Raw genomic sequence first — 21,745 nt, 5'->3', positions numbered from 1 at the left:
AATACCGCACACCATTGACATGCGTGTCTGCGCATATCCACAACCTTGACAACGACATGTGATGTTCGCCATTCAATCTTTTCAAACACCATCTCATTAGCGATAGTTGCCGCCCTCCCGACACATGCTACACTAATGTAAATTGCACACTCTGCGAGGTCAAAACTACAAAAGAAGAACACATAAGTACACTTCCTGGCCAGGCAGGAACTGAACAACGTCCAGGTCCCTGGAATAATTATTCACACCCTTACGCTGACCTGGCGTACGCAAGCCCAGCCTACTTTGCGTACGTATGAATAGGATAACCACGAAGCCACATGTCACTCTTCTTCCACACTGTCTCAGGTGATATGGCTGCATCCACCTCGCATATCACAATGCGCAATAAAAAAAAGGGATCCATGAGGTGTATACCATCCTGGTAATCAGCACTGGCTTTAAATTGTGAGCCCTACTGCCTGTCATCTTCAAAAGGGATCCGTGAGGTGTACACCATCTTGAAATCATCATTCCAACTGAATTGTGAGCACTGCTGCCCGTAATGTTTGCTCACACAACAATGACAGCAGGTGAGCAGAGCGGCCTGGGTGCATAGGGGCTCCAATTGAGCGCGGTGCGGCGGGAGAGGTGGGGTGGCTGCGCAGGTGCGAACAAGCGATGTTGCCGTGCGTAATGATGTGATCTCTGACCTGATTCAGTCTCATCTGTGTCTCATTTTAAAGACCTGCTGGACCGTACTGTAGGCCTGAGCCAGAGGGCAGCGCTGCCCTACAGACACCTGTTGAGCGCGGTGCTGCAGAAGGGGTGGGGTGCATCAGCCGGAGTGCGCAGGTGCGAATAAGCGATGTTGCCGTGCGTAATGAAGTGATCTCTGACCTCATACAGTCACATCTCTGTGTCATTTTAAGGACCTGCTGCGCCATACTGTAGGCCTGAGTCAGCGGGCAGCGTTGCCCTACAGACACGTGGCATTGGCTTTTAGGGCACTGTAGTGAGCTTGTTACTAAGTGTGCACGCACACAGCCTTCCACCACTGCATTACACACGCACATTATGATTCTACCATGCGTTCTGTTCCTTTCTATGTGAACCTTCATATAACGTATTATTATTATTAAACCTTGTGTATTCTCGTGCACTCCAACTCCTCTTTGAACCACGATTACCACTAACAGTTGGTAGATTGTACTTCAAAAACGAAGGATGCACTCAACTGCTGTTTTCTATTAAGCTTGAAATAAACCTTCATTTACCTCCAGACTTTTCCACCATTAAATTAAATTCTGACGCTTTCGATCGTGGTATCAAGACAATGTCCCCGACCGGAGACCTGCTCTCCTACCGTACAAACGTACCCCGGACTCGGAGCTTGCACCAACAAGTCGTGGGACACACCAGTGGTGGCTGGTGAGCAGTGAAACCTTAGTGTGCAGGACCTACAATTGAGCACAATGCGGGGGAAGGGGCTTGGGTACAGCACCCTGGGTGCACAGGTGCATGCAAGCGATTTTCCCGTAGGACCATATTATCACAGAACGGCGATATCATTATCACTGCTTTAGTGGCAGGAAACTGCCGCTAAAGCAGCGATAATGGCCTTGATAATATGCCCTTGTGAATTCCCATAGAAGCTCAGGTTCACACCAGAACCTGGGCTTCTATGGGAATTCACAAGGGCATATTATCAAGCCCCATATTGCAGCTTTAGCTGCAGTTTCCTGTCGCTAAAGCGGTGACAATCTTATCGCCGTTCCTTGATAATATGGCCCCTAATCTATGGCCTCATGTTTCATTGTAAGGAGTTTCTGGACCACACTCTTTCTCGCGGACACCAGCGTCCTAGACAAACGGGTGACGGGAGGGTAAACACTGAGGGATGGGTGCAGTAGGCCGACGCTCTGTCTCCTCCTCCCTCTCTACTTTTGACTCTCCCTCCTCTTCTCCCTTCCACCCACTCCCTCTCCCTCCCATTCTCACTATCATCCTTTTATTCGGACTACCTTTCTTTACCTCTTCCACATAGCACACATACATATGTTTCATTTTTGTCTTGCAGGTTTTAAACGCTGCTTCCATTGGAGTCCCACCCACGTTTCTTATAATATACTGTTTGTTCTATTAAACTTACGTTTCTATTTATTTGTGTTTTAATAAAAGTTACCTTTTTTTCAAATAAATGGCTGAGTGTATGGGTCTTCTTTTTCAGACAACACTTTTCTATAGTTTATTGTGAAAATCATCTGTTTATAGGAGATTATAAGGATAAACCTTTGTAATATTACAGTGCACCTACCAAACATAATCTAACTGACTATTACACAAATGAAGCCTGGGTAATTCTACAACTGCAAGAGTTCTATGAGTGCATCACCTTGTAATACCATGAGTACTGCCCGTGTGATTACAGAACCAACAAGGCACTGCCTAGGACCACCGAGGCTTCAGGGACTGCCGAGTACCACCCTGCATATTTAAGTAAAGCCCTGGAGTGTGGCGATCCCCGGACTTCAGTTGGCCTCTAAGCCCCCGAACAATTAGTAAACAATACCCTGGAAGGTGGCGGTTCCCAAGGCTGCAGAACGTCTCTCTGCCCTTCCGTGCCTAATTTACATGTGACATTAAGATCCCCAGTCCTACAGAGACCCCGCAATATAATAATTGGATTGGCCACGGAACATTACTCACCAGGGGCCTCATTTAAATGAACGGGTTAGACCCCGTTTTTTTGCTTGTTTTGTTTTTTTATCTCCATCCGCATCCCCTCTATTAAAGCGATACGAGGTTTTCCTCCTCTCGCTTCAAGTAGTCAAACAAGGATTTGCTATCACAGGGTGGAAGCCATGCACCTGCCCTCTATTAGCAAACACAAATGTTCCGCGAATGCACTCCCCGGGACAGTGTATGAGCTGCGCCTGAAAGGTCGCCCTCCCTAGGACCGTGATTCAATTGTTAGTATAAATGCATACTAACACTACTTACACACATGTAGTACAGCGACCAGAATGTAGTGAAGAAGCAGAGGAAGCACAAAATCTATAAATATAAATCCTACCAGAAGTCGGATGAGATAGTTCAATGAGCCAATGACCCTGGCATGAGTAGAAACAGCTACAGGAAGAAAACGGGTCTTCAGCACAATGCAAGCAATTTTGAAATATTGGTGAGTGCTGCCTTCTTTTTACCTTCTCCCGCTTGTCGCCAAATTTATGTAGGGAAGAGGCAGACAGCAGTGGATCCGATAAGTAGATTTATTAAAGGAAAACAAGACACCTGAAACAGCCACCAACAGGAGTAGACAACAAGGCAACCGTCTTCTCCAGCACCATGTACAAACTCCGCAAGGTTCCCCTCATGACATCCCTACATTATAACATTACATGCTTGGATTCTAGAAGAGTTACATACTAATATTCTACTATGACATACCTTGAAATACTACACAGGGCACATGACTTTACAGCGATGAGCTCATGGTTTCATCCACGAGTCTTGACACCGGTAGGGGTGAGTAGTTAGCTTCCCACTCCCTATATACTATAAACGCATACTAACACTACTTACACACTTAAACTACAGCGGCTAGTATCCTACAGCACCCATCAATTTACACCAATCAGCTTGGTTTCATGAAGATTTATCAAACGACGCCAAAGTTATAAACAAAACAAAAAATGCTCTTCCTATGTGACTCGGTCCTAACTATAACTACCTACTGGCGATCACCATAAAAATAAACATTTGACTAGGTGGGATATTTGTTTAATAAATATTTACATAAAGAATTATAATTACAATAAGTTCATTTTAATACCCTTTTAAGATAATAGTGTTGTAATTTTTATTTTGTTCTATGTTTTAAAGACATATACAGTTATTTCACAATTATATTAAAGATAACATTATTTTTGCTAAGTTATTTTACAGTTTAGGAAAGTTTTTTACTATTCCCTAAACGTTACCTCCAGTGGTGGAGATTTCCACTTATGTGTGAAAAGTTACTAGTGGTAACTTTACACTTGTAAATTAGGCTTCGGGAGCTGGGGACATGTAAGTCTACACAGTGGAGTAACTTTCAACTCCGAAATGGTGAATAGCCAACAGTAGTTAAATTACTCCAAAGTGTAAGAGTACATTTACACCTCAATAAGTCTACATGTGTAAATATTCCTTAGCGAATAAGCCCCATAAACTGAACCTGAATGATGCTGCTATCCAACTGCTGGGACTTGACCATATAAATTGTAGCTCAGCACAAAACGGGCCACCTCTAGGGAGGTGCCACCGCACTGGGCACTGACTTCAAGGGGCGCCGTGTTTACAAGTTTACTATAGTAATCAAATCAAATCAAATATACTTTATTCGGTTTTTGTGATACAAAACCATAAAAGTTCATAAAATATACACTTAACAATCCATGATTATTAAAGGAACACTTAAAGTGACCAAAATACAGTAAAAATAGGGATTCCATCATAAGAGAATTGCCCACTCCAGAATTAGACAGTATCAAATGAGTTCATATGCGATTTTACGTGTCCTACCACATTGCGTAAGATTTCGGAAGAGGAGGAAAACTGGGGAATTTGGGGTAAAAGTCGTGTAAGTCCCATAAGGATATTGGGCCGTCTCTTACTTGAGGCGGCAAGTTTTTAGGTAAGGGAAAATATTTCTGTCTCTGAATCTCACAAGTATCAAGTCCCCAGCAACATCTTTGTGAAGGGAGCCCAACCAACCCACCCTTCTAACACTCCTTATTGCTCCGTATAAGTTACGAGGGAGTGGCCTGTTTTTGGACAGCCAGAATTTGGCTTTATTAAGTAAGTCAAATTGTCTCTCAGTTTTTCCAGGTTGGAGAGCAGGTACACCCGCAAGGATGCACACGAATGGGGCCGCTTCTGGTGGTAGATGAATAGAATTAACTTTGTTCTGACCTGCTCCAGGTGAGGTCGTCTGGGGAAGGGAGGCTTTGGCGGGGTATTTAGCTATTTTTTGCCCTGATGCACTAGGGCCAGCAGGTTGTGTTTGACGCCTTTTGTCCTCCGCAGGGGGTTTGATTTGATGGCTTTCTCTATTCTAGAGAGCCTATCCCCTAACATGTTAATTTTTTCAAGCAGCGGTGCTATCATAGAGCTTACCAATTGTTCGATAAGGGGTAGAATGTGGGAGTGGGGAGGAGGTGTTAGAGCCTCTAGATTCTCAACTTTCGAAGGGATCATTGGGGAATTGGCGGAGGGTGTGTTTAAACACAGTTTTTGAGTTTTAGGGTTGTTTATACCTTGAATGGCACCTTTATGTTTCCATTTCACCGATGGAACCAGGGGGGGTACGACACTTACGGTAATCGGGCTGCAGGTTTTGGTAAAAAATATGGGGGCATCTAGAAGTGTAAGCTTATCTGGTAGTGTACTGGCGTTTTTGGGCGGAGGGGGAGTTTCCAAGGAAGCATACTTGGAATTACATAAAAGATTTAACTCGTCTAACAGGGAGGGCATTTGCCCAAAGCCCGCTACGCTAGTAGACTGGTCCCCCTTGGAAGTCATGGTAGATAAGGAAAATAGGGATGCGATATATGAACAGGACCACAATTAGGGTAACGGAACGAATAGGGGGGGTATTTACCCTCTTGATGGTAGGCCTACAATGTGACAGCCAAAGGGTATGGCCCGTACCGTCCTTATCCGGCCTTTGAGGGCCGTAGAGGGCCCACCCTTTGCCCGGGCTTAGCCCCGGGCTATATCCCGCGCGCGTCCCGCGTCGCGGGAATAGTAGCGAGATTAAATCGCTGGAGGCAGGGGGGCAGCAACGCCGAGGGAAGAGGCAGCAGCTGTGAGGCACCGAGCCTGCTGGTCCTCGCAGTCCCTCGGCGTGTAGTCCACTTCGTCTCCTTTCCCCTCAAGGCAGCCCGCAGAGTTCAGAAAGCGCTTACAGAGCGCAGGGATCCCACGTCGTTCTCCCCAGCAGCAGCCCAGCATGAGCGGCACCCGCGGAGCGGGGGCCGCGAAAAGTATTTGAAATTTCCAGGTGGGGGGGCGGCAACGCCGAGGCAAGAGGCAGCAGCTGTGAGGCACCGAGCCTGCTGGTCCTAGCAGTCCCTCGGCGTGCAGTCCACTTCGTCTCCTTTCCCCTCAAGGCAGCCCGCAGAGTTCAGAAAGCGCTTACAGAGCGCAGGGATCCCACGTCGTTCTCCCCAGCAGCAGCCCAGCATGAGCGGTGCCCGCGGAGCGGGGGCCGCGAAAAGTATTTGAAATGTCCAGGTGGGGGGGGCGGCAACGCCGAGGGAAGAGGCAGCAGCTGTGAGGCACCGAGCCTGCTGGTCCTCGCAGTCCCTCGGCGTGTAGTCCACTTCGTCTCCTTTCCCCTCAAGGCAGCCCGCAGAGTTCAGAAAGCGCTTACAGAGCGCAGGGATCCCACGTCGTTCTCCCCAGCAGCAGCCCAGCATTAGCGGCACCCACGGAGCGGTGGCCGCGAAAAGTATTTGAAATGTCCAGGTGGGGGGGCGGCAACGCCGAGGGAAGAGGCAGCAGCTGTGAGGCACCGAGCCTGCTGGTCCTCGCAGTCCCTCTGCGTGTAGTCCACTTCGTCTCCTTTCCCCTCAAGGCAGCCCGCAGAGTTCAGAAAACGCTTACAGAGCGCAGGGATCCCACGTCGTTCTCCCCAGCAGCAGCCCAGCATGAGCGGGACCCGCAGAGCGGGGGCCGCGAAAAGTATTTGAAATGTCCAGGTGGGGGGGCGGCAACGCCGAGGGAAGAGGCAGCAGCTGTGAGGCACCGAGCCTGCTGGTCCTCGCAGTCCCTCAGCGTGTAGTCCACTTCGTCTTCTTTCCCCTCAAGGCAGCCCGCAGAGTTCAGAAAGCGCTTACAGAGCGCAGGGATCCCACGTCGTTCTCCCCAGCAGCAGCCCAGCATGAGCGGCACCCGCGGAAAGTATTTGAAATGTCCAGGTGGGGGGGCGGCAACGCCGAGGGAAGAGGCAGCAGCTGTGAGGCACCGAGCCTGCTGGTCCTCGCAGTCCCTCAGCGTGTAGTCCACTTCGTCTCCTTTCCCCTCAAGGCAGCCTGCAGAGTTCAGAAAGCGCTTACAGAGCGCAGGGATCCCACGTCGTTCTCCCCAGCAGCAGCCCAGCATGAGCGGCACCCGCGGAAAGTATTTGAAATGTCCAGGTGGGGGGGCGGCAACGCCGAGGGAAGAGGCAGCAGCTGTGAGGCACCGAGCCTGCTGGTCCTCGCAGTCCCTCGGCGTGTAGTCCACTTCGTCTCCTTTCCCCTCAAGGCAGCCCGCAGAGTTCAGAAAGCGCTTACAGAGCGCAGGGATCCCACGTCGTTCTCCCCAGCAGCAGCCCAGCATGAGCATGAGCATTACTATAGTATTAAAAGCACCTGCTGCGCATTCCTTGTCTTTAGAAATATCCAGGTAACAATAAAAATGTCAAGGTAACTCTGGTGATTAACGTTTTTCCTTAAGAGGGATGGAGTTTTGTCTAGTTAAAATTTTGACTCACCATAAAAAAGGCAGGGGTTGATATGCCTGCTGCAAAGTACATGTACCATGCAGATCACAAAGTGCATATAATGTAAATATGTCAGCGAGTTACTGCTTTTGTAATAGACATCCTTTTGTTACTTGCAGTTTAGAAGTTAAAATCCTAACCTAAAACACTGAAAAGTAGTATAGATTAGAGCATAGATTAAAGTTGCAAAAAGGGTTCATTTGGGTAGAAATCGATATTAAAGAGAACCCCCAACTATGGTGTTCCATTTTAAATTCTGAGTTTGCGCTTCTTCAGACCAAGCACTCTTAAACTATACTGCCTACCTGTATGGATGGCAAGTCACTCCTACACCTTGTAGACATCTGGCTTATAAACCATTTCCTATAGTCTGATTTACATATGTATGATAGATTGTCACGGTGTAATGTGTGTGGGATGCAAAGTGCTCTGACACCCTGCTCTGGTATTAGTGGTGCTGTAATATTATTTAAATGCAGCTGAGAGAGAATGGTTATTGAGACTTGAGGGCACTGTTAAAGGGTGGTGGTGAGCAAATCCGTGCATTGTCATACCAGGCGCCACCAGCGCTAATGCGGCCCTAAGCAGGAGTGTGCAGGAGTTGCAAAATACACAATTTCACTTGGGTCCGCGATGAACTCGAGAATAGTTGGATTTGAGGGCTTAGTGAATGATTTAGGATAGTGTCATATAAAAGGTGTAAGACGTTGTGTTATTGATTGGGGAGGGCAAAAACCCTACTCAAGCAACATCCAAAATCCTTGTGGGTGAACCTCAAATGGCACTAAAGTAGCCTGTGCTTAACACTCTGGTACATTGGCACAACAGCAGTCAGGCTTAACTCAGAGGTACTGTGTGAATTACTTATGCAAGACACAAACAGTAATAAAGTGAAAACACAACATAAGAAAAAATCCAAACCAATTTAGAGACATAGAGTAAATTTGAATAACCAAACTGAGACTAAAACAACAAAAATTCAATCAGTAGGACATTAGATATATACATTTAAAGTGGGTGGTAGGTATAGTGCCTAAAAGCACAATCTGTTTGTGTTAGACAAGGGGTAAGTCCAAAGTTCAGGCCAGCCACGATAGAGTGCAGGCTGGATACAGGGACCAGGTTAGTCCCACTGAATAAGTTACCTTCTCAAAGTCCGTTGTGAAGAGTCTAGAACTTTAGGACTTCTGCTTTCTTGTAGAGGAGTGCACTATGATGCCAGCCACCCAGGGAGGCACCCCTTATAGATCAGGGACTTACTGTAGCAGAGGTCAGCAGGGCTCAGGCAGATCCAGTTGCAGGTCCAGTTGCAGCAGGTCAGCTGGACAGGTGCAGGGAGTCTTCTGGAGCCGGTTGAGTCCCTCTAGCTCAGAACAGGAGGTCAACCGAATGACCCCTGGAGTCACCCAGGTAGGCTAGGATATAAGAAGGTCTTCGTTTGCAGAGAGCAGGGCAGACCATAAGCAGCTCACAGTCCTATGAGGAACAGGGCAGGCCTTATTTATTTATTTGTGTATTTTATAAAGCGCGCAGTTACCCCAACGGGGTGTCCCGGCGCTGAAGCTCAGACTGCTATGCGAAGGAGGAGGCATCCTAACAGAAGAGGTAGGTTTTCAGGGATCTGCGAAAAACAGGCTCTGATTGGGTCAGGTGAAGGGAGATCGAGAGCTTGTTCCAGCGGCTTGAAGCGCCCACTTGGAATGTTTTGCCTCCCATGCGAGCTTTTTTGCATCTCGGTACAACTAGTAGCAGTTTAGAATTAGAGCGGAGGACTCGGTGTTGCGATAAGGACAAAGACATGATGTGAGATAGGCTGATCCATGTCCTTTTGTGCTCCGGAAAGCCAGGGTCATGGCTTTAAACTCAATTCTTTTATGGACGGGCAGCCAATGTAATTTCTGCAGGTGTGGAGAAATGTGCTCTCTGAGTGAGATGCCACTGACTAGTCGGGCTGCGGCATTTTGGACTATCTGAAGTCTATGGCACAATCCTGCTATAAGGCTGAGGTACAGACCATTAGCGTAGTCCAAATGCAATAGAATGAGGGCTTGGACTATTGTTTTTCTAGTATTGCTGGGCAAAGAATTGATACATTTTTTTATCATCCTTATTTTACAAAAGCAGGCCGCCGAGACAGTTTGGATTTGATTATGGAAAGATAAGCACTTGTCCCATCTGACGCCTAGATTTCTGACTGAGTCTTTGGGGGGGGGCGCAAAGTCAATTGGCCACCAAAGATTCGAGTCCAGAGGGGAAGGTTGATTAAAAAATAGGACCTCGGTCTTTCCCGCGTTAAGTCTAAGAAAGTTAAGATCCATCCACTTCGCAATATCACTGAGACAGTTTTTTGAAGGGCCAAAGGTGGTTGGGGAAGGGTCATCATAAGAAAAAAGAAGCTGAATATCATCAGCATAGGAAGTCATCTCAATTACCGTCGTAGAAATTAATTCGGCCAGAGGGGAAAAGTAGACATTGAAAAAAAGCGGGCTCAATGAGGAGCCCTGCTGGACACCCCACTTGAGTGGCCTACTGAGAGAAGTGAAGGGAGGAGTGTGAACTTGTTGTTTGCGGTTGGACAGGAAAGAGGCAATCCACTCGAGGGCCGTGCCTTGAATGCCTATGGCTCTGAGTCGGTTCAGGAGGATCGGGTGAGAGACGGTGTCGAACGCCGCCTAGAGGTCCAGCAGCACCAACACCGCCCTCGATCCCCGGTCCAATGACCACCGCACCGAGTCGGCCATTTCTATCAAGGCCGACTCCGTGCTGTAGCCAGGACGGAATCGATGTTGAGAGTTATGTAACAGGCCATTAGATTCAATGAAGTTGGCCAGCTGTTTATGAGCAAGCCTTTCGAGAATCTTGGCCGGGGCAGGGAGAAGGGAAATGGGCCTATAATTGGCCGGATTCTCTGGGTCCGCATTGGCCTCTTTCAAAATAGGAACCAGAAAGGCATGTTTCCATACGTCTGGGTAAATGCCAGAACTCAGGGAGGCATTCCAAATGGGGTTAAGATGGGGGTTTAAGAGAGCAGCTAAGATTTTATATTGTTTAGCCAGCCACGGGTCTAAGGGAGATCCAGATTTGCACATCAGTAATTCCTGGAGGGAAAGGTCTTCCGAAATGTCCAAGAAGTCTGCAAAGACAGGTGTCACGGCAGGGTTGGCTGGCTGGTCTTCCTGGATATTAGGGCAAGCAGCAGTGGAGAAGGAAGCATAGATGAGATCGATTTTCTCTTCGAAGAACTCGGAGAGAAGGGTGCAGAGGGATTGAGATACTGGCGGTGGGCGATTGAGAGCCTGCGGGTCCGTAAAAGATTTGACCGTGTTAAATATTTCTCTAGAAGAATTGTGAGCTTTGTTTATTCTTTCAGATAGGTAACTTCTTTTGTGAGTTATGATCAATTTTCGATACTCTTTAAGGGCCGTCCGGTACTTCCGTTTATTTTCTGTCGAGAAAGTCATTCTCCAGCAGCGTTCTAAGGATTTCCAGGCCGACTTTTTTTGTCTTAGGTCATCCGAGTACCAGGGGGCCGCAGGGGAGGATCTATAGGACTTAATGGGCCGAAGGGGGGCCACTAGATCAATGGCTGTAGTCACCCATTTATTGAGATGAGAGATACGCAGGTCAAAATCGGGGGCACATGGAGAATTGGGAGTAGCGAGATGGTCAAGCAAGAGTTCTGGGGAGATGTTACTCCAGTTTCTACCATATTCCTTAGCCTGAACAATAGGTCTATCGTGGTGCCGCATTTGGATAACAAATGGAATAAGATAATGATCTGACCATATAACTGGTCTAGGGTCCTTGACCGAGATATCCGGAAGATTCGAACAGATAAGGTCCAACATATGGCCGGCTTTGTGGGTGGGAAGAGTGACTAGTTGGTTAAGGCCACAACTTACCAGAGTAGACACGAAATGAGTACTAAGAGGACAGGTAGCATCTTCCGCATGGAAATTCAAGTCTCCTAGTAAAGTAAAATTGGCATACCGTGTACTCGCTTGGAGGATAAAATCCGTGAAGGTGGGAAGATGCGAAGGACTAGATTTAGGGGGGCGATATACCAAGAGGCCAGAGCAAGAAATAGATGCGGAAAATTTAATGCAGAAAGGGAGGCCCTCAATAGAGTCAATTGGCTCATAGTGGAATGAAGAGATAGTCCATTTTGATTTATATGGCGATACCACCTCCGATTTTGCCATTCTGACGGTTGGCACATGGTATGCTATAGCCAGCAGGAATGGCCAGGGTCAGAGCGGGATTAGTTTCATCGCCTAGCCTGGTTTCGGGTAGAAATAATAAGTCCCAGTCATTGTCGCTAAGAGACTGGGAGATGTCGAAGGAGTGTTTAACCAAAGACCGACAGTTTATTAAGCCGGCGGAGAGGGTAAGTGACACTTCGGGTTCAAGGAGAGATTGTGCCGGCCTAGCCCGGGGGTTATCCCATGGGAAACCACAGGCCTTGCATGAGTAGTTCTTAAATAAAGATTCAGCAGAAAGTAGCTGAGGGTGAGAACACCCAGATGGTCTGAGGGACATCAGTTCCCGCCTGCTGTAAATAATCTTGCCTGAGATGTTAAAACGGGCAGCATCTCTGGCCCTGGCCGCGGAAAGGTTGCGGACGGGCGCAGACGGGCTTGCCTTTAGCGCGCTTCCGGCGTGCCATCGGCGCACCCGCTGCGCGGCCGAGCTGTGATAGCCATATCAAGCAGGTGAGGGTGGGAGGGGCCAGACTACTGCACCGCAACCCAAATGCTACCCCCAAGATGGCGGCTGAGATGGAGTGTAACCCCGCGGCAGCTCCTAATCGGCTGCGGGGGGCCAGATGCAGTGGGGAAGCAAGCTGACTCTGCAATAGTGGCTGGCGATATACCAGAGGTAAAACAAAAGATTTTTAAAACACAGTTATAAAATGCGTCCTCTAACCTTCCCGGCTTTCCGTCTCAGGAAGTGAAAAGCAAGCTAAGCTAAGGCCTTAAACAGCAGGGCAGCAATCTGGTGAACTGGGCAGGCCTCAGGCAGCAAGACAGTCTTCTGGGGAACAAGACAGTCCTTCTTTTGTTATGTCTGAAGGCCCAAGAGTGTACTAAAGGGTGCCTCGTGAGGTCCAATATTTATACCTGGAGCCATACTATGAAGTGGGGGAATTTTCTAGGCTACCCACATATCAGGTTCTGGAAAGTTCTTCCATTCCCCAGCCAAGGCCAGAAGTCTGGGATGACAAAATACTTTTGTCAGGTTCCTCTGTGTGTGCTGGAGGCAAGCCGTTTGAAATGCAATTAGGGCAGGGAACATCTTGGATCCCAACCATCCTGGCAGGATGGCCCTTCCTGCCCAAACCTAGTCCCCTGTTGTTCTCTGTGTAGGCCAAATACACATTCTTAATGGGGGAGCCATTAAAAGGTCCAGGTAGCTGGAAACTTATAGAACGCCGTATAAGCTTTTGGGCAGGAACATTTAAAATTTCTAATAGTGGAATTTTCAAATGTGTAATCTAAAACCTGACATTACCATTAAAGATGATTTTATTCGAGTGTAAACATAGCAATTCTACCTGCTTCCAAACAAATATTAGTACTTATTTAATGTAATAAGGTAGCCCAATGTTATCCAGTGGGAGAGATAGGCCTTCCAAAAGTGAAAAAGGATTTTAGGAGTTTTCACTACCAGGACATGTAAATCTTAGACCGACATGTCCTGCTTTTCAAATGCAATGCACCCTGCCCATGGGCCTTTAGTGCCAACCTTAGGAGTACATATGTATTGAAATGGAAGGTTTGGGCATGGCAAAAGGGTCGAAATGGAAGTTTAAAACTGCACTTCAGGCTGCAAAGGGGGGCATGGGACATGTTTTAAAGTGCTAATTTAGAGGGTGGCACAATTAGTGCTGCAGGCCCACTGGTAGCATTTAATTTATAGGCCCTGGGTACCATGTAGCACATAAACTAGGGACTTACAAGTAAAATGAATGTGTCAATTAAGTGTAGGCTAGTTGCACTAGGTTTTAGGGAGAGAGCACAAACACCTTGGCACTCTTAAGCAGTGGCAAAGTGCACATAATCTTAATTCCAACAAAAACAAATTAGAAAAAGTAGGAGGGGTGAATGCAAAAAGTTTGGGGGTGACCCTGCAGAGAGGGCCAAGTCCAACAGATGGTGAACGTGAGAGTTCCTCATTGTTAGTCTATAGCCACAGAAGCTGAGTAACTGCCCTTACGGATTAAATTGGTGAACTCTTCTTGGAGAAATTTGCTTTTTACCTAATCTTCATGTGTGAGACAATAAATCCTATATCCTGGGGGCATACAATAACAATTCTTCTGCTCTCTTCTTTTTGCTTTATTACATTTTTGAATGTCCAGTCTACAACAAGAAATTATCTAACGTTCCGATCAGCCACGCCTCCCTTACACAGCAGGGTGTTTCCTGACATTAATATGTCCACACGTCTTTCTTATCAACTCTCTTGAATTGCTTTGTGTACATAATGGGTTCCCAATAATCTACCTTTCGTCCACCGTGAAGTTCACGTGATCCTGCCAGTGCTTCTGCTGGCTATCTTTGTGACGCACTAGGAAGTAAGGCTTGAAGCGAAACCACCTGTGGATAAGGTGCTGATTCGGAACACGATGATGAAAGTGCTGCTGACATCATTAAGCTTGACAAGCTCCATTCTGTGTTTTGGAAATTTCTACGTGTAAAAAGTATTGAAAAGTGTTGCTAATACTAGTTGACATTACTCCAGTGTTTATGGGGCACATAATTACAGAGAAGTTTTAGTTTGACGTCAATAAAACTATGCTGCTCTGCATTGTTTTGAAATATAATCTGTGCTGCTGGAGGTAATGAAGACGTTCCTTATCCACCAAGGCCTTTAAACAAACCACAGGCTAATAAACCTTTCCTCTCCACGGGCGCTGGCCTTGTCAGCACGAGCTGCTCGAAGTCTAAGGCCGACGATAATAAAGCCGGAGGGATGTGGGGATTGGGTCATGTGATGTTGTCATGCTCCAGTGTCCAGGCTCAGATCAGCGGATTTTCCATTGTGTAAGCCTTTTCTTCAGTTCTGTTGTCTACAGCAATGAATCTTCCAAGGTGAAGTGCAATAACTTTTTCTTTTTACATTTTAATTTGTCAGCAAAAGAGCTTGGAAAAGGCTCACAGAGGAGGTTCATGTTGAGAGGCGTGTTAGTAAAAACTCTTGAACACTACATCCCAGCAGTCACAATGTTATCCTGCAATCAATCACCTACTTTCCCCATTTGTTTTCCTGTAGAGCCATGTCTAAGCCTCTGCTTCCCGTGTATGTGACCCATTGACAGGTGCATTGCTGTTAATCTGAGAACATACAAGCATTATAGAAGGCTAACTATAAATAACTGGGTTCTTTTACACTAGCTTGCCTAAGATGTCACTTGGAATTCTCAGGTGAAACTTCCCTGTTTCAATAGCGAGCAATGTAACATTTCATGCTGTGTATGGCCTGTTCATAAGCACCCTCTTGTACACTTCTCATTAACACCTTTAACGCTTACGACGAGCTCAGCTCGTCATGAGGCACAGTGGAGCTGTGCTCATGAAGAGCTGAGCTCGTCATAACTACCGCGGAACGCCCACGCGGGGCTAATTCCCCTCCTGTGCGGGCGTTCTAAAGGAGTGGGCGGAGTCGTGAACACAGCTCCACTGTGCAGCATGATGAGCTGGGCTCGTCGCGAGCACCGCGGCGCCGCACGCAGCCCCTCCCCCCCACACCGCAGGGGAATTAGCCCTTCGTGGAAGGGGTTAAGCAACTGGACAACGTGAGAGGAGTCATGTGGGAGCCATATGAAAAGGCCATTCCTCACTTACTCTCATCTCTTTCAGACTCTGGGCCTGATTTAGAGACGGGCAGGCAGCCCTCTTCTCCGTCAGGGCAACAGACTAAATTTCTCTGTCACCCGACAGAGGTGCCACCTGCCTAATTTAGAAATGACCGCCAAGCTGATGGTAATTTCTAAAGCATTGGTGGTAACCGCCATCGCACCAGTTCCTATCAAAGCCTATTTTGTTTTTAAAACGTCTTTTATTGTCCCAGCTACATTTATGGAGGGCCTCCTGGCCAAGGCAGATGAGGACCTTGCCGTCTGCCTAGATAGTTCTGCCTCAGGCAGCGAAATAATTAGGGCCTACGTTGCCGTCTGTACCCAAATTAACCAGGACCTGAAGGCAAAAAACAAACAGAACGTTGTTAATTCACCTAGGTGGTTTGATGGTAATTGCTCAAAGGCCCATGAGGCCCTATTACAAGCCTTAAAACAAAAACCTAGAACTCAAGATCTAGTTGTTGGCTTGAGGAAGAATTATAAGTTAGCTATTGCCAACCGGAAAAAGGCCATCAAAACCGAGACCTGGGACAACCTCTTGTCAGCCGATGTTTTAAGGGATAGCAGCAAATTCTGGGCTACCATCAATCACCCCTGTTTCTCTGGACAAGATAATTCATTCTAAGACTGTGTTATCCCTGATGATGTATGGCTTACACATTTTAGTAAGATCTATGATAATGAGGGGGGTGTATCGACAGAGCAGGGCGGGGCTCTGTCAAATTATGACCCACTACTACATTTTGTTCTGGATGAGGTTCAAAGGGCGATAGAGGAAATGTCCAAAAACAAGGCCCCAGGCCCAGATGGTGTCCCTGCGGACCTTTACGGGACCCTACCAATATTTTGGGCTAAGATCCTAACAAATGTTTTCAATGCCTCAAGCATCAGTGGGTTTCCGTTATCCTGGGCTACCCAAATTAGTCCCTAGTCATCCACCTCTCCCCAGCAATGTAATCTGACTTCCCTCCCACATTCCTATATACTTCCCATTGGTTCCATATTTTTTCCATTTTCTAGGGGTATCCTCTGCTCTCATATATTATTTTCTCAGCTGCATGGGGTGTTTTGCAAAATATATAGCAGTCTAGGTAGCAACATCATTTTGAAGAGACCCGCTCTTCCCATAATAGAGATCGGCAAAGTCCTCAAGTGGGCAACGTCCCTCTTTAATGTGTCCTGCTGTGGCTGTAGGTTTCCTGCAAGATACTCAGCATCTGTTTTAGCTATCTGGATGCCCAGGTATTTAAAGCTGTCTCTGACCTGCAATTTGGTTTTCGCACTGAATAACGGTGGGGGTCCCTCTGATAGCATGCACATGAGAGATTTATCCCAGTTAATCCGGAATCCGGAGTATCCCCCGAATAGCTGGAAAATCTGTAATAGCCGGTTCACTGTGAATCGTTGCCTCATTGCATACAGGAGGACATCGTCGGCATACAATGAGATCCTCTCTTCCCATTGGTCCCCCCCGAATACCGGATATCACTGGGTACCCTCTCACCCACACTGCCAGCGGTTCCAACACCAGCACGAATAGTATTAAGGAGAGAAGGCCCCCCTGCCTCGTTCCCTTATGAAGAGCAAAAGGATGAGACACCAAACCATTCACTTGGACCCTGGCCAGGGGGGCTGTATATAACAGTTGAATCCATGATCAGAATTTGGGGCCGAACCTGAATCGATTCTGGACCTCAAACAGATAGTGCCATTCTATGCTATCAACCGCCATGCGAGCGTCAAGAGATAACAGTGCTGCTTCTACCCCCCGGATTAGTTCTTACTAGATGCATCACGGATGTATGACGGTACAACGCGTACCGTTACAACGCGTCCCTTTACGACGCAGTTTTAACAACGCAAGTCGTTACAACGACTTGCGTTGGGGGGCGCTGATAGTGAATAGTTTAATTTACTATTCCAACACCAGTCCCCTTGGATAGTAGAGAAGGTGTTGGATAGTAAATTAAACTATCCCCTATCCTAGTGCGCCCTCCAGCGAAAGTCGTTGTAACGACTTTCGTTGTTAAAACTGTGTTGTAACGGTACCCCGTTGTAGCGGTTCCGTTGTAAAGCATGCTTCCCTGCATCACCCCATATAAGCATTGAAGATTAAGCCTGGTACTCCGACGGGGCATAAAACCAGACTGCTCTAGGTGGATCAAAGTTGTGATCAGTTCGAGGAGTCGATTTACCAAAACCTTAGCTAGTATCTTAACCTCCATATTGAATAAAGATATTGGCCGGTATGAGCCACAGTGATCTACTGGTTTACCCTGTTTAGGGATTACAACAATGGTTGCTGTCCGCTGATCTGTGGGTAGACACCCCTTTTCCCTCGCTTCATTAAACATTTCCCGAAGGTACAGGGCCACTACACTGGCCGTACATTTAAAACGTTCCACCGGCAGCCCGTTTGGTCCCGGTGCTTTCCCTGCCTGTAGACCATGTATTGCCCCTATTATTTCTTCTGTCGTAATGTCTTTGTGTATTTGCCCCCAATCTTCAGCAGATAATTCTGGGAGTCTCATCTCAGCCAATAGTTCACTACAATCTACCTCTGTCCTGTCATGTATGGACGTGTATATCTCCTCGTACTAGTCTGCAAAGGCTTGCGCTATATCCTCCCTGGTATTGTACGTATGTTCGCTTTCATTGTGTAATTCTGCTACCCAACCCCTGCCTCTGTCCCTCTTTTCAAGCCAGGCTATCATTTTGTTGGCCTTATCCCCAAAGTCATATATTTGTCTCTGCGTGGCCAGTGCCGCCGATCTCGCTGCGTTATTTGCCAAATCTTGCAATTCCTGTCTCTTGAGATCTAATCGATGCCCTAGCTCCTGATCTTGTCTCCCTCTCTCTAAGTAGCATGCCTCCATCTCTACCAATGCCGCCTCTAGTTTGTCCCATTGAAGTTTCTTTTCCTTCTTGCTAGCGCCTGTACAGACCTGGACGTACCCGCTCATGGCTGGTTTAAATGCCTCCCACAAAGTGCAGGCCTCCCTCTACTGTTCCCTCATTTTCCTGGAAGTAAAGCTGTGCCCGTTCCCTGATCTATTGGGTATTTTCTTTGTTTCTGAAGAACCATATGTTCAGTCTTGGTGGCAGGGTATACTACCAGGTCGGACCCCTAACCATTACTTCTACTGGGGAATGGTCCGAGATGCCTCGCGGGCCAAACCTGGTATCGACAAACCATTGTTCACTCCCTCTGTGTGTCAGTATGTGGTCTAGTTGGGAATAGCTATGATGTGCTGCTGAGTAGAAAGTGTATTGGCTTGTGCAAGTATTATGTGTTCGCCAGAGATCTGATGGGCCCAGAGCCTTAGCAAATGCTCAAAGGGGCTCCACCCCTTTCTCTTTAGTGGCTGTCGTTTCTCTATCGACCTCCGGGTCCATGGTGGAGTTCTTATTGCTACCCAGTACCAATAGTCCGTCTGGGAGTTTGACCAGCAAGGTACCCAGCGCCGTCAATGCCTCAGTCCGCACTGCTGGGGGAACGTAGCTCGAAACAATATTAATTACTTGACCCACCCATTTCTCCGTGAGGGCCACCGACCTTCCCACAGGGTTGTGCCAAATCTTGTCTATCACTAACGGGAGACTAGTTTTATCCAATATTCCCACTCCCCTTGATCCCGTCGTATACCCGGCATGGACAACTAATTTGAATCCCTATCTATCTAGTGCTCGGTAGTTATGACATTTCAAATGAGCTTCCTGTAGCAACACTATGCTCAGTGAGTGACGGTGTGAATATTGTAACGCAATCTTGCGTTCAATAGGATACCCCAAACCATTCACATTCCATGACAGGATTTTAAGGCTAATGTTCCCATGGTGCCCTCCCCAATGCTCCCCTTTCATGGTATGTACCCTACCCTGTAATGTCACTGTATTCGCTGCTGCCATCCCAGTAGTAAAGCTCCCACCCCCTCGTCAACCTGCAATTGGGCCCATAAACACTGACATTGCAATCGTAAAAAACAAACAATATTACATTAAAAAAATACTAGCCTTAACATTCCCCCAGTAGAACTGACCCCCCTCCCTGCTGCCCTGCCAGTGGGTATAACGATCCCCACCTCCCCACAGAGTGCCTGTCGTCCCAAAATAGGTACCTAAAGTGGGGTTGGTTGGTACCAAATCATGATGGTTCTCCCCTCGGGGGCCCATCCACCCCCTGATATTAGGATGATCGATATAATACCTAAATAACACCGATATCCTAAAGACTGCGCCACGTGTCCCTCCATTAAAGAGTCTGAGTTTCTATGCCCCTCACCCCACCACCAACGCCCTCATCATATATGGTCTTCATTGTCTTCGGCACAGTCTCTCACTGAAGCCTCATGTTCCAAACCCTCCTTCCACCTCGTTCCAAGTTGACATTTGTGCTAACCTAATCTGCGTTATCGGTCACTGAATTGTGCTGTTCTCATCTTCTCCCACGGCAAGAGTTCAAACCCACATTGCGCCATCCCTCCAGCCACTCCCATTTGTCCTCTGGGGAGCCGATGTACCATGTTTTCCCCTCCACCTCTACTCTCAATTTTGCCGTTAACATCATAGAATATCTGAGTTCTTTAGCCCAAAGTTCCGTTTTTACTGCTTCGAATGCTTGCCGGTGCCGTTGGACATTTAAGGTGAAATCCTGGAAAAATCTGATCACTGCGTCTTCATGTCGCTGTTCCCCATGTTGACATGCCGTTTTCAGGATTGTGTCCCTGTCGTGGCAGTTGAGGATCCTAACAATAATTGTTCTTGGTGGAGCGCCTAATTTGGGCTTTGGAATAGGCACCCTGTGCGCGCGTTCAATCGTAAAGTAGTTGGAGATACGCTTTGGTTTTAAGTGGTTTAGAATCAAGTCCTCGAGGAAGAGGCGACAGTGGGTTCCTCCATTCCTTCCAGCACTCCCACCACCCTTATGTTGTTCCTCCGTGCCCACCCTTCTTGGTCTTCCAGCTAAGCTGCCATGGCGTCTTTTTGTTTGGTGAGGGCCTGGACCCGCACCTCCAAACTTTTTGTGTTTTTCTGTGCAACTCTGACACTTCCTGTTCAGTGGCCGCAACTTTGTAAGACATTTTCCGTAGACTGTCACAGCATCTATCTTAGGGTCGAGCGTGCCCTTGAGATCTGCTATAGCTGCCATGATCGCACTCAGAGAAGGCTCTGCCTGTTCGTCCGTGTGGTTGCCCTGAGGTGGCGCAGCCTGGACCGGTACCACGTATTTGTCCATTTTGTATGTTTGAGCCCCTGCTTGCCCTTTGGGCTTCATTCGGATGCTCCAGTCCATGCGCCCATTGACCGTCGCAGGGATTGTGGCCCTGTCTCCTCCTTTTCTGGGAAGCCTGTGTTTGCGGCAGCACGCACAGTCTTTTTAGAGCTTATCTTATGTTGTATCGCACTCCCCAGCATTCTGTAGGGAACCTACTCTTACAGTGTCTTGTCCCACAATGCCCCTTGTTATTACTAGCTGGAACTGTTCCTCTATTGCAGGTTGTGTCTTGTACACCACGTGGCTCTCTGCGGTCCCTCGCTCTGACACCCGTGGCTCGTGGTTAGTCCAACACCAGCAGCATCCACTGTGGTGGCAGGGTAGGGTCTAACAAAACAGTGTAGTCATCTCCAGCATTATCGGCTGCATTTAGAACAGTCATTCTCTGCGCCCATCCCACCGACAGCCTTACGCAGTCACCTCCTTAGTTGTCTGTAGCCCATAAAGATGTACTCATTACCCTATGGTGCTCCTGAGCTCATATTGTCTCTCCCTTAAATATTGGTATTTTCGGCACTTTCCACTGTGCACGCCCGGGGACTCCAGCGGTCGCCGTGGCTTCTCTCCCTTCAAGGCCGTAATGTTGTTGATCCACTCCCACCACGGCACAACAGGATAACCTGACCCCTACCGTGTCCACCAGACGCACCTCGCACCTTTCTCCGGGGGCTCGCGTTGCTGCAATGCCTCCCTGCAGCTGTTTCTATTCACCAGAGGCCACAGCTCCAGCGATCCGCACCCGCGGTGGCTCCACAGGGCAAGCGAGCCGGGGGAGGATTCAGGCCCGCCCGCAACTGCCGGGCCCAGCCGCACCTTACGCTTTCCACTGGGGTCTCTCTCTGCAGTAATATTGCTCTGCTGAGGCAGCCACTCGACCTTCTGCACTGCAGCCCCGGCACTGCAACTCCGTCCGATGTTTCCTCACCCGCTCCACTCCTTGGTTCGCGCCAGTTTCTTCCTTGCTGCTGGGTGAGCGGCAGTCCGATACGCAGGCCGGGGACTCTCCAAAATCCTTTGCAGCTCGATTTGTGGCTTCCAATTCGTACCCCCTGCACTCCGGTTCAAATCACAGGCATTTTTGTTTTAACTGGACGGCTGG

This window comes from Lissotriton helveticus, chromosome 3_2, assembly GCF_964261635.1.
Source record: "Lissotriton helveticus chromosome 3_2, aLisHel1.1, whole genome shotgun sequence".
Classification (NCBI taxonomy): Eukaryota; Metazoa; Chordata; class Amphibia; order Caudata; family Salamandridae; genus Lissotriton; species Lissotriton helveticus.
This window is presented reverse-complemented; position numbering follows the sequence as displayed.